At 42.7% G+C, this 14,232-nt stretch overlaps 1 pseudogene; it reads right to left on the bottom strand.

Moving 5' to 3' along the window:
• Positions 1–13,648: 13,648 nt before the first annotated feature.
• Positions 13,649–13,766, bottom strand: LOC124778698 (annotated as a pseudogene).
• Between the last annotated feature and the right edge of the window lie 466 nt (positions 13,767–14,232).

Below are 14,232 nucleotides of genomic sequence, written 5' to 3'. Positions count from 1 at the left end.
ATATTACAACAATATTTAAATAAAGAAGTGTTATAAACATTCTGTCACACTCAGCTAGTATTCTTGGGCAAGAACACTCACATTAAATGACACCCAACTGTCGATAAATATTATTTAAACAATTATTCTTGACAGAATCGTTTTTTGGCTGTCTTTTCAATATGAGGTACTGGTGCTGTGTTCATTTGCTGTGTAAATGTAAAGAATACGATATTCTGAGAAACATGCGCATAATGAAACAGACACAAAAATATGTCGTAAATCAATCAATAAAATCGATACACATATCGTTTGTTGAAATCGCATGAAGCGGTTAAAAGTTGTTAATACAGAGGTTCATTATGTAAACGTTTATTCACTGTGAAATATTAACTTCCGTGGTTCTAAAGATATTGAAATATTGTTGTGTCACTGGATGCACATAATTTTTCTGAGGTGGCCAGTGTATTCTGATTCTTTTAATACTTTTTTTGGACTGGTTGTCACATGACTCAGGTAAAATCTTGCTAAATACATTGTTTGCTCTGCAACAAAATTTTTCCTTTGCTAAGCACATGCCTATTAGTAGTTAGAGCCTTCAGTAGGTAGCTGGCAGTATTGGCACTTGTATCGCTGTAGTTCGTGTAATGAAGATTGTCTGTGAGGTAAGTGACTTATGATAGGTATGGGTTATTGTCAGGATTTCTTTTAATTCAGGGTCATTCTCTTGTGTTAATTATTTGAGCAGTCAGATTGGGTTTGAGTCGTATTTGTCAGGAATAATTATGTAGGTCAGATATGAAACGATAAAGATAAGCAAAGAGACAGTACTTCAGTTTCACTCAGCAGTTTCAGACTTAAATTTAGAAGTTTCATCTTTCGAGTTATTTCAGTCCAAGTAAGTAAAAACATAATTAAGAAGTTTCATCTGTCGAACCTTAGCCGAGTATACCTCACTGGAATCTTCTGATTTTCTTATAGTTTGAGTAATTAGTGCAGGATTAGAAATTAGTTATTGTTTACTGCTAGCGCATAATTATATAGAGAATTTCCTTTGTAGATGTAGTTCATTATTGTTGTACAGTACTGTAATGAGCAAAGCAGTTGTAGCATGCATGTGGATCTGCACCAAGTATTTCGGAGTCGCTTTTGCAACTAATTAGATATTCCAGAATGAGATTTTCACTCTGCAGCGGAGTGTGCGCTGATATGAAACTTCCTGGCAGATTAAAACTGTGTGCTGGACCGAGACTCGAACTCAGGACCTTTGCCTTTCGCGAAAGGCAAAGGTGCCGAGTTCGAGTCTCGGTCCGGCACACAGTTTTAATCTGCCAGGAAGTTTCAATTAGATATTGGTTATTTTCAGTGCTATTTTAGTGTGTCTTCTTATTTTTGCTTTTCAAATTGTTTTTTGTCTTTTATCGTGTGAAATTCTGTGACAATTACGGCGTGTGACAGGCGCAATACTAGACTGAAAGCAAATTGAGAAATTACAGTGAAGACGAGAGCAGCGTGTTACTATTACCTTGTAATGAATTGACAAATGTTCAAGACAGTAATTTGATAATTGTGCATAGGGACATGGACCAGGCAGTAAATAACGGTGTAGAAATGGAAACAGTCAGTGAACTCGGAACTGCTGACGATCGATCGATCAGTAACTATTCGCCTCAGGAATGCGAAATGACAGAAGAAAATCTTGCAAATACCGTAGATTCAGGTTTTGTGTCATTACACTTTCTTCAATTAAGTCAAGATACCTTCTCTGCTTTTCAAAATGCGAATGTTACCGGTGCAAATGCACTGCCGAAAAGCACAAAGGAACCTGTTTCAGACATTAATATATTTTTATTGCAATTTATGCAACAAACGGAACAAAATCAGAAACTAATAGACCAAAAGCTCCAAAAGCTAGACATAATAGACGAAAAGCTTCAAAAGTTAGATACCATGGTACAAAATGAGGGACGAATACTGCCACAGCTCCAAAAATTTAACACAATTGAGCAAATGCTTGAACAGACACGTGAAGGTTTAGCCGCTGAGTTACTTAAAATCGAATCGAAATGTCAAAAAATTTGTAAAGTTGTAAAAACACAAATTTGTGACCATTTTCGGCCTATTTTTTCACGGCATGAAAACACATTACAGAATCATGAAGCAGCCATAAAAGAACTACAGATTATTCTTCACGGAAATCACGACACCTTACAGGCAAAAACTGACTCAGTGGCATCTACCGATACGTTTAGGCAATTTTCAAGAAAATCAGGAAAACTTAAAGGACACAGTAAATACAATTTCGACACAAATGGACACTCTAAAATTTGATTCAGAAAAACAAAAGGAGGAAATTAGATCATTATCGGAAAACGTAGCCGAACTTTCGGACCAGTTAACAAATTTATGTACGAAGGTAGATGATGATTTGAATGGTACAAGACCTGTAGCCTTTACTGACACAGAAAAGTATGAGGAAATTAGAAAATTTAAACAAAATCAGAATCAAATTAATACTCAACATGAAAGAGAAATGCGGGAAATACAAGATCAGTTGTCACACATGATACAAGAACTACACATTTCAGAGAATACTCTCGCTCCGACACGGGAAGAGGGATTTAGAAATACGGAAGAGTCACAAAGTAATAACACTGGGTATTTCGGAGATCTTGAAAGGAGTCAGTAAGGTGCAGTGAGCCTTGAGAAGAAACCGCCGACACGACGTAAGAATGACAGATTTGCGACTTGGCGTCATGATGACTTTCACTATAATCTCTTCATCACAATGCGTAAATTAAGAACATTCAAGAATTCTAGTAATGATATACATCTACAGCCTTGGCTTCATCAATTTTCTTATTGCTTTCCCCCTAATTGGTCATTAAAGAACAAAAAAATTACAAAAGATTGTACCACATTTCTCGTGTAAAACCTATTATTGAGAAACAATTTGCTTTCTGACTTAGTCTTTGCCATTTGACTTTTCACTTTACTTTACTATTACGCTTTGTCATATTTCGCATGCAGCGATATTTTGAAGTCAACTATCCACTCAAGAACCTATGGGACGTATTAAGACAGTAATTTTACGAGTCCCATTTTATGGGGAACAGTCGAGACAGTCTTATTGTGTGTACATTTTGCTTGTTGGTTTACGTGATTACGTCACGACTATAAGACTCACATACTTGAAACATATACCGCTAATGAGGTTTTACTGAAACATTTTGGTTTACTTGAAAAGAGATTTTTTATTAAAGTACTTTCTGTGAGGTCACAGATGAGAGAGAATTTGGTTTATTTGACAGCTGCACGATTACAGTACGACGCTGTTTAGGAGTGACACAATTTTCATTATTGCTTTTGTGCTGTATCTGTTTTATATCTGCACAGTTTTTCTACGTTCTTCTGGAAAGTAAAACATGTTTTGGTTGTGACTTTTGTGGGATACCTACAATGAGATAGGTATTTTTCGTAACACAACAATACGTTACAGTATAGTACTTTCAATGTCACGGCAGTGAACATAATAACTACATTTTTACCTATAGTACTTTACTTTTGTAAATGACATGGTAAGTATATTGACTTCTGGAGAACTTTGCTTGTGAACGACGATAACTACTATACTTGGTATATTTTTTACCATTAGTCAATGACAGAAATTACCTTACGGCAAGAAGCACAATTTAGCACAACCCCCCAGGGGCTCAGCATTCATTTTCTGAGTACGGGCTTGGCGACCCCGGGGTCCTAAGCTGGGGACTGGTCAGCGCCGCCAATCTCCTGTGACCGTAACCTCCGGACATGCTTCAGCGACCACTGCATGGCGCGGCGGTGGAATGTTGTGTGCTGCGGGGAATGGTAATCTTGGCTTCACCGCCTGGATTGCGAGGAAGGTAAACCTCTATAAAAACCCCTCAATCTTACGGTGTGCTGCGCGCCTATAAGATGTATGGCTGTTGGGGTGGAACAGTCGCAAGCGGGCAACCTCTGGGCCACCTGCCGCTCCCCAGTTGTATAAGGCTTACTCAGGCACGCGGGGCTCTGTCTGAGCGGACCTTTAGTTCCCTAGCTGCTCGTGGGACCACAATGGACCCTTCGACCTCTACATTTCCCCCTACCAGTGGATTGGGTGGGCCACTAGTAGGAAAACACACCCCATCGAAAAAGCTACTTCGTGCTGCGAGTCCTCCAGCGCCTGGTGTTACTAGAGATTTATTAGACTGTCGTAACAGAGCACATGCTGATAACCGGAATGTGTTTTTGATTGTCAAACGGAAGGAAGGTAGCTTTGAGAGAGTTTCTCCCTTTTACATCCACAAGGGTCTTGAGGGAATTGCAGGAACACTGAAACCTGTGAAGCGACTGCGCAATGGGACTCTGTTAGTTGAAACTTCTATTTCCCGTCAAGTCACTTCTCTTCAGAAAGCAACCTGTCTCGGAGAGTACTCTATCGAGACCGAGCTCCACTCCACTTTGAACTATAGTAAGGGTGTTGTGACATGTAGGGACTTGGTGGATATCCCCAAGGACGAGTTGAAATCTGAGTTGGCTGACGAAGGTATTGTCGACGTGCAGCATATTATGAAATGAGTCGATGGGGACCTAGTCAAATCCGACTCGTTTATTCTCACGTTCAATTGCCCGAGACTCCCAGAGCATGTTAAAGCGGGTTTCTTACGTTTGCCAGTACGGCCATATTTCCCCAACCCAATGCGCTGTTTTAAATGTCAGCGCTTTGGGCATACTACGTTGGGGTGCAATGGGATAGCCACTTGTGGTAAATGTGGTCAGCCTGCCCATGAAGGAGCCGATTGTTCATCGCCTGTGAAGTGCGTGAATTGCTCTGGGAGTCACCCTCTCTGGCGCCGGGTCTGCGCCATCTATCTCGAGGAACGGAAGATACAGGAGGTCAAAACATCTAAGCGCATCCCCTATGGTGAGGCCAAGAAGCTCTGTAAGGCCATGCAGCCTCTTCTGTTTACAACATCTTTCGCTTCCGCTCTGCAGAAACCAGTACAGTTGGCCGCTGTTGCTACACAAACGGATGTTGCTAGTGTCAGAACTAATACCTGCGTTTGCTAGTGCACTTGTGCTGCTGTGGTTGTTTTGCAACCTGCAGCTCTCCCCACAACGTCGGACAAGGCCGTGGTTGCTGACATTGGGGTACTTCCTGCCCCTCACAATATGGCACCTTCTGCCCAGGCGAGTAAAGCTCCAACTGTTGACAAGGTTCTGCATTCTAAGCCCCCAAGACGAAGACGCCGAAGGTGAAGGTTTTGCCACCTGAGGAGACTAGTCAGGGTCAGTCCGATGACGATGCCATCGTACTGTCTGACACCTCCCTTGGGTCTTCATCGGAGCTGATGGACATTGATGTCGACGGGGGGCGATATTCTCGCCCCAGGAATAAATCTCCAGCCAGTACGGGCTCTCCTCCAAAGCACAGAGGCAGGGTGAAAATTCAGCCACCCTGATCACTGGCTCCCATATTACAGTGTAACCTGAATGGGTTCAGGACGCATGTGACGGAATTACAACTCCTGGTACGAGAGCGCCCCTTGTGCTTATGTCTCCAAGAGACACATTTTCGGGCCACTGATGCTCCTTCTTTACGGGGCTATACCGTGTATCGAAAAGATGATCTGATGGGGGAAAGGGCAAAGGGTGGTGTTGCGGTTTTTGTCCGTGACATGCACCACTCATCTGAGCTCCCTCTCGTTACAGACTTGCAAGCAGTTGCAGTTGACCTTCTTGTGGGGCGGAGGCTCACAATCTGTTCCGTTTACTTACCACCTCAGGATGCAATAGATTCTGAGGCTCTCACAGACCTTATTAACCAACTCCCCCGCCCATTTCTCCTTCTGGGGGACTTCAATGCTCATAATGTTTTATGGGGCTCTACGACTACTTGCCCCAGGGGTCGCATTCTGGAAAGCCTCATGGCGTCCAAAGAACTGTGCATCCTCAACTCTGGTGCTCCCACTCATTTCTGTACTGCTTCTGGGTCGTCGTCAGCTATTGACCTTTCCTTTTGCTCTCCAGCACTCACGGATTCTGCTCTGTGGGAGGTTGCTGCTGACCGCCATTCTAGTGACCACTTCCCCCTTTGGATTCGCCTCCTGGATGAGACTGTGGCATTACCAGTGCCGCCCAGGTGGCACCTCTGCAGAGCTGACTGGACACTTTTCAGCTATTTAGCTGTTTTGGAACACCATGCCAGCGTCCACGAATGGGTCGACCATGTTGCAGCCGTGATCTCCCATGCTGCTGAATTGTCGATCCCACGGTCCTCAAGTCATCCCAAGAGGCGTCCTGTCCCTTGGTGGACCACTGAGTGCCGCTCAGCCATCCGAGCCCGCCGTGCAGCTCTGCGCCGCTTCAAGTGCCGTCCCTCAGCTGACAATCTTGCGGCCTTTCGGGTAGCAAGGCCCAAGGCGCGGCGAGTGATTAAAGAGAGCAGCAAATGACGGTCATGGCAATCGTTCTTGAACTCCATCTCCCGTTCCACTAGTTCTACGAAAGTATGGGAAGACATGAGGAGGATTTCTGGGAAACGCAGCCAACTACCTGTCATGGCATTGCTGCATCAGGGTTGTCTACTCACCGCGCCGAGAGACATTGCCCAGACACTGGCCATGCATTTTGCGGAATCTACTGCCACTATTAACAGTGATCCAGATTTCTGCCGCTACCGCACTGCCATCGAGAGGGATCATTTGGACTTCCGGTCTCCAAATTCTGAACCCTACAACTGCCCCTTCACAATGTGGGAACTGGATTCGGCGCTGCCTGTGGCTCATGATACTGCGCCAGGTGATGATCAAATCCTGTACAGCATGCTGCAGCACTTGTTGCTGCCATCCAAGTAAGTTCTCCTGAATTGTTTTAATATGATATGGTCATCCGGCACGTTGCCTGACTCGTGGAGGGAGGCGATTTTGATTCCCCTCCTCAAACCGGGGAAGGACCGAATGCATCCCAGTAGTTATCGGAGTATTGCTTTGACGAGCTGTGTAGGGAAGACATTGGAACACATGGTCAACCGTCGCCTGGTTTGGCTGCTCGAGACCAGGCAGCTCCTTAGCCTCTCTCAGTGTGGTTTTCGGAGATGTCGTTCAACTATAGACAACTTGACCCTGCTTGAGGCGGCCATCCAGCAGGCCTTCCTACGTAACCAGCATTGTCTAGGTGTATTCTTTGACATTAATAAGGCGTATGACACTACTTGGCGCCGCCTTATCCTCAATCAACTCCATCAGTGGGGCTTTCGTGGCCATCTCCCCATCTTCGCTCGGTCCTTTCTTTCCCGCCGCCTCTTTCGATATCGGGTTGGTAATGTGCTATCTGATTTGTACGTGCAGGAGAATGGTGTTCCTCAGGGAAGCGTTTTAAGTGTCACCCTCTTTGCCATCACCATTAACAGTATCACGTCCACTATCCAGAGTCCGGCCAAGTGCTCCTTGTTTGTGGACGATATTGCTGTTTTCTGTTCTTCCTCCAGCCTTGTCACTGCTAGTCGGCAGCTGCAGCTTACGATAAAGCGATTAGAGGCATGGACTGCGTAGACGGGTTTTACCTTTTTTGCAGACAAATGTGTGTGTTCATTTTAATCGTTCTTGGCGTGCTTTTACCTCCCCTGAATTGCGTCTGAGGGACACCATTCTCCCTTTTAGAGACACTGTGAGGTTCCTGGGCCTCACTTTTGATTCCAAGTTGTCATGGTTGCCGCACCTTAAAGACGTCAAGGTGCGGGCCCTGAAGGCACTGAATATTTTGAAGTGTCTGAGCCATCGGTCCTGGGGAGCAGATCGGGCGCGTCTGCTGCAGTTTTATAGGGCTTTCGTCCGGTCGCGTCTTGACTATGGATGCTCGGTGTATGGGTCAGCGAGGCCTGCGTATCTGAAGATTCTTGACACAGTACACCATGAGGGTATCAGGCTGGCCACTGGTGCCTTCTGTACCAGTCCCATCCCCAGCCTGTCTGCTGAGGCAGGGGAACCGCCGCTCGCCATCCAGCGGAAACTCCTCATGGTGCGACGAGTGTGTCAATTCCTTGCCTGTCCTATCTCCCCTGCGTACCCTACTGTTGCCCGACCGCCTATGGAACGTCTCTTTTCCAGTCGCCCCAGGGCAACGAGACCATTTGGGATTAGTGCCAAGCATTTGCCTGAGTCCCTTGGTGTGGAGCGTGTGGCACCCCAACTCCAGGGTTTTACCCGCCTGCCTCCCTGGTTGCTCCAGAGGCCCAGCATCATTTTAGACTTGTCAGAGTACCGGAGGAGCTGCACTCCTGCGTTTGTTTTTACCTTTTTATTTTACGATATTTTAAACCAGCATCCCGACCATGTACCAGTATTTACGGATGGCTCTAAACAGGGGGACTCTGTTGGTTGTGCTGTTGTTTTCCCTGATCGAGTCATCAAGTTACGGCTTCCTGCGGCGTTTACCATCTTTGATGCCGAATTGTTTGCGATCTTGCGGGCATTGGAGCGGATGAGATGTGTTCCCAGTCTTAAGTTTCTCATCTGTTCTGACTCCCTGACTGCCCTTCAGACCATGCAACACTTGTACCCAGCGGATACGGTCGTCCAGAACATCCACGATGCCCTACTCCACCTGCAACGGCAGGGGAAGGGGGTTTCTTTCTGCTGGGTGCCGGGGCATATGGATATTAGGGGAAATGAACTGGCGGATGCGGCTGCCAAAGATGCATGTTCCTTCCCTCACGTTGTTGAATGTGCCGTCCCCTTCCATGCTGTTACCTCCCTATTGCGTTTTCGTGTTATGCGTCAATGGGAAGAGGAGTGGCTGGCAGTTGGTGAAAATAAGCTGCGTCTGGTCAAGGCCACCACGTGGCCATGGCGTACATCCTACCAGTCATGCAGGCGGGATGAGGTTTTCCTCACTCGCCTCCGCATCGGGCACAGTCCCTTAACGCATGGTTTTTTACTCCGGCAGGAGGACCCCCCCAATCTGCAGTGCTTGTGGCGTCCAGATTACTGTGCGCCACATTTTACTTGACTGTCCTTTATTCTCTGACCAGAGGGCGGTGGTTTCCTTGCCACCGGATTTGCCCTCTATTTTGAAAGACGACTCAACGACTGTGGTTAAGGTGTTACGGTTTTGTGTCCTGTCCAATTTGTTGCCTCGGATTTTAGGGAGAGGATTTTAATGTGCTGCTGGGTGACTGGCTCACCCAGGGTTTAGGTAAGAGGTCCGCCAGTCACGATTACCTACTTGTTTCACTTCGATTTCTGTTCTCTTTTCCTTGTGTTTCCTTTCCTTTTTTAGTGCGTTTCTTTTCCTCTTGTTTTGCCTCTGCATAAGAGGATTTGGAACTGCGTCAGGCCTGTGTCTATTAGCCGTTCTCCTTGTTTGCTGTCCGTCTTTGTCCCTTCACTGCATGTGTTCCTGTTTCTATGCGTTTGGGCGCTGATGACCATGCTGTTTAGCGCCTGAAAACCTCAAACCACACACACACACACACACAATTTAGCACTACAGGACACGCATTTGAATGATTATGTTTTGTACTCAGAACATTTTTAAGAAATGTTTTTGAACTACAGTGATATAGTCAAGGTTTTCGGCGATACATTTCATTCTGCAGTTTTAATCTGTAACATCTGAGGGTGTAATTACATTATCCCTCATGGGGGTACCCAGATTTTGTGTACCATGTGTGTGGCAAGATCAGTTTTATACATCAGTACCATATTTCTTTAACACACAACTACACAACTATCTGGTCATTTAACAGAGAGCAATGAAAATTTTTTGTACTATGTCACTGACATATGTCTAAGTAATTACGCAGTTGGATTACCTTACATTTATGAAATTGTACTTGTCTGCATTTTGTGAACTGTTCACATATATCCTCAAGGCCCTTGTGATACTGTGAGACATTTGACTGATGTATTTTGCATGGGATCACGATTTTTGAAGGATGTTTGAGGTAGATGACACTATTGGAACGAGCATAGAATTTTTTAGATGTTTTGAGATTACTGAAGGAAGATACGACGATTTTGAAATTTGAATGAAGAGTTATGATGATATAATTACGGTGACGATGTTTATTATGATCCTGAGATATGTTTATGATCAATAAGGTGATGCTATATGAGGAATATGATCATGCTATGTGTTTATTATGATGAAGTATTGAAGAAGTATCGATTTATATGTATATGAATAATGAGTGGTGGTTATGGACTCTGGTTTGTGAAAATAGAATGTTGGAAACCAATAATCGTACTTTAAGAGTTACGAGATGTGAGTATATATGTGAGTGTGAGTACCACAATGCCGACGGAAATTTTTGGACACTGTTATTCATGATATTTCGTTTCTATACACTTCTAACATAAATTTTCAACATGGGAAATTTTTTATTCTGTATCAAACTGTCATTGTAGCTGAAATTGCTGTGGTAAATATGTTGGTAAAAAGTGTATGTGACCTTGATGTTATGCTGTGCTGGGCTACATGTGAACCGCTTTAAAATATACCTATTGTTGTGTGGACTTTCAACTTTACTTGTGCCGCTGTGAAGCATACCACACTTACGCAAGCAGTCGCGTAGCTGTGGAAAAGAGAGACTGATGACCTCGCTAAAGACATTTCTTTGCAGAACGCACCACAAACATGACACACTATTACTTGGAAACATATGATTAAACTTTGGAGTTTGTACTTTGTGCTACTTACTGAAATGCTTATAAACTGATGAGAAATATGCTTACATCTACACACCTGATTATGACCAGTATCTCTCTATGAGAGTTGCGAGGATTTTTACTGACTTATGAAATGCCACATGGCTAGTGAAATGTTTCTATGCTTTGCTTTGTACATATTTGCTTATTTTATTTGATATCTGGTTTCTAGCTACGCTGCAGGATTGGTTTTATAAAGTAAAAAAATTTAATACATATGCTACTGTAAATACTTTCTGTTAACAGATCCATTATATAATAATTTTGTGATCCACATTCTTAAAAAAAGGAGCACTAGGAAAGAAAAGAAGCATAACAAGGAGAAGGGACCAATAACAGTAAATGCATAAATAATTTTCTTTTCAAGGACTTCGTAATTTTTTGGTAAAATAAGTTGTTGCATTAAGATGTGAATAGACATTTTCCTTATCTGCAGTGCTGTGTTTACTGTCAGGTATTGTCCCACTGAATTTTACTTTGTATTCCTGTGCTAAGCAAGCCTTACAACTGATTTACTTTTCTTGTTTGCTGCATATTGCTTTATAATAGTTGTAATGTTGCATTTGCTTTGCTAATTTAGATATACTGCTGCTTGCTTTGCCAATTTGCATTTTTTGTCATTGTGATATGTGTTAAATGTTTTGTGCTGCTGCATTGCCTCGTTCTCTAGTTTATATATATGAGCTCAGTAGATTTAAGTTAGTTTAAGAGGGGTTATGATATATAAGAAAATGAGTTGTGATGAGTTGGGAAGAAATGTATTGAGAAGCTGTATGAAAAAGGTTTCGCCAAAGAGTATTGTACAATGAGGAATACTTATTTTGAAAGAGGAAATGAACAGATGTAAGTCAGATATAATGACAACAGGTTTAGGTAGGATTTTCTTGGAAACAAATGATGAGGTAAGAAATATATGAAAGTATACATACAGACAAATAGGATTTTTTTTATGGGAATGAATGCTGAAATAAGAAGAAAGACCTGTGGGAAAACGAAGTTTTGATTGGAAATGAAGTACCACAAGTCCTTTCTTTTTGTGTTACTCCACTATATGTTTATGTGCACCCTATTGTGTCTGTGTTCTTCCTGTCTCTGTGTGTCTACCTGATAAGATAAATTTGGTAGAGTTTTGTCCTAATACTAAGCTGCGTTCACTATGATGAGGAATGCTGTAGTCCTCAAATCCAAAATGCTTTTTGCTTTGGAAAGATGTTCAGGCATTATTTATTCTGTTCTGTTTTCTTTTAATGCTCATGTGTCAAGTTAATGTTTCAAAGGATATTCTTATTTGTCATTTATTTACTTATGTCACAATTCCTGTAATACTCATGTATGTGCTTATTTCTATTCTTTTTGTAAAGCCTGTAGTACTATAAATGTTATCGGAATTATGAAGTTCTAGACTGTAATGATGATTTCTGTACCTTTGTAATTGTATTCTTATGCTGTAAAATTGTAAATTGTATAGACACCAGTTCTTCAAGTTAAGTAAATAGTAGTGATTCATTTTACTGCACACATTTCTGTTCATCATACTGTATGTATAAAATATCAGAGATTATATGACTGTGTTAGTGCTTGCATGTCTGGTGATAATCCAGCAAAGGACTGGTTAACAGCGTTGATGGTTCTAAGGATATTGCAAAAAGTTAGTGAGTGCACAAGTGGTGGTTCATGGACTTGCTACATTGTCATCAAGACTGTTCAATTCTGATTTTGCACCTGCACAGTCACAACGGATGGCTGCTGGCCATCTCTACAAGGACTACAGTGGGTCTGCACCTTTGGTGGCCTATTACTGCCATAATTTCTACAAGCAATACTGTGGGTCTGCTCTGTGGTGACCTACCAATTCTACCAATATTCTACAGGACTTAGACTGCCACTGCTGTGGGTTTGTTCTGTTGTGGCCCATTACCAATCCTCATGTTAAGAGTCAGCACAGTGTTTCCATTGGGAGGACAACTTTACTTCTTCAAGACTGCATGAAGGAACACTACCTGTGTGTGTATTTTATTTTAGTGCTCAGACTTTGTGCATAAAACTGTCATAGACTACTCTTCTGATGAGTATTAGGAATGTCATTAGGGACTGTGAGCACAATTTTTTCTTTTGACCAACGCTATATTACTAATTGCGTGCATTTGATCTATTTGATACTGTTAATATGAACAAATTTTTAACACTGCCCAAACTATTTTATAAAATTTTTTGAGGGCAGCAGGGGGCTATGTAAGTAGGCTGATTATGTGTTTGTATGTTGGCAGTGCTATGTAGTGCTCTGCATTAATAACTCTGACAACGCTGTGTGCACTCTGTAAGAGACTCTGTGGCTGGTTGGACTAGCAATTGGAGGTGAACAGCCAGCAGTGATGGAAGTTGGGAGTGAGTAGTCAGCAGTGATGGAGGTTAGAGGTTAATAATTAGTAGTGTTGGAGGTGTGCAGTATTCGCAAGAGTAGACGGTCTGAATGTGTATCGGTCATGAAGATTTATTACTGATGATTATGTAAATTTTTTAACTGGTTGTCACATGATTAAGGTAAAATATGCTAAATACATTGTTTGCTCTGCAACAAAATCTTTCCTTTGCTAAGCACATGTTTATTAGTTGTTAGAGCCTTCAGTAGTTAGAATCTTTTATTTAGCTGGCAGTATTGGAGCTTGTATTGCTGTAGTTTGTGCAATGAAGATTTTCTGTGAGGTAAGTGACTTATGATATGTACGGGTAATTGTTAGCACTCCATCTTCAGGCCACAAGTGGCCCATCGGGACCATCCGACCGCCGTGTCATCCTCAGATGAGGATGCGGATAGGAGGGACGTGTGGTCAGCACACCGCTCTCCTGGTCGTTATGATGGTTATCTTTGCCCGGAGCTGCTACTATTCGGTCGAGTAGCTCCTCATTTGGCATCACGAGACTGAGTGCACCCCGAAAAATGGCAACAACGCATGATGGCCCGGATGGTCACCCATCCAAGTGCCGGCCACGCCCGACAATGCTTAACTTCGGTGATTTGACGGGAACCGGTGTATCCACTGTGGCAAGGTCGTTGCCTGGTTATTGTTAGGATTTCTTCTAATTCGGGGCCATTCTTCTGTTTTAATTGTTTGAGCAGTCATATTGTGTTCGAGTCGTATTTGTCAGGAATAATTATATAGGTCAGATATGAAATGATAAAGACAAGCAAAGAGACAGTTCTTCAGTTTCACACAGCAGTTTCAGAATTAAATTTAGAAGCTTCATCTTCCCAGTTATTTAATCAAGAAGTTTAAATTTCAATATAATGTGCAATGTGGAATACTTACCCCTCTTAGAGAAAGTTATATATTCTCTATGACTTTTAAACTTTATGTATTAGTGAATATACTCGCTTATACAATCCTGTTCCATCCATACTGGCATTAACATTACGTCATGCAAACACATTTAACTATGGGTAAAACCATAGGACCAATAACAGTTTAGTAATATTGTCTTAACATAAAGATATAAATGAAGCTGGAAAGGAATGGAAGTTACA

The sequence above is a fragment of the Schistocerca piceifrons genome, chromosome 2 (assembly GCF_021461385.2).
Source record: "Schistocerca piceifrons isolate TAMUIC-IGC-003096 chromosome 2, iqSchPice1.1, whole genome shotgun sequence".
In the NCBI taxonomy this organism is placed as follows: Eukaryota; Metazoa; Arthropoda; class Insecta; order Orthoptera; family Acrididae; genus Schistocerca; species Schistocerca piceifrons.
Note: the sequence above shows the minus strand (reverse complement) of the source record. Positions and strands in the feature narration are given on the sequence as shown.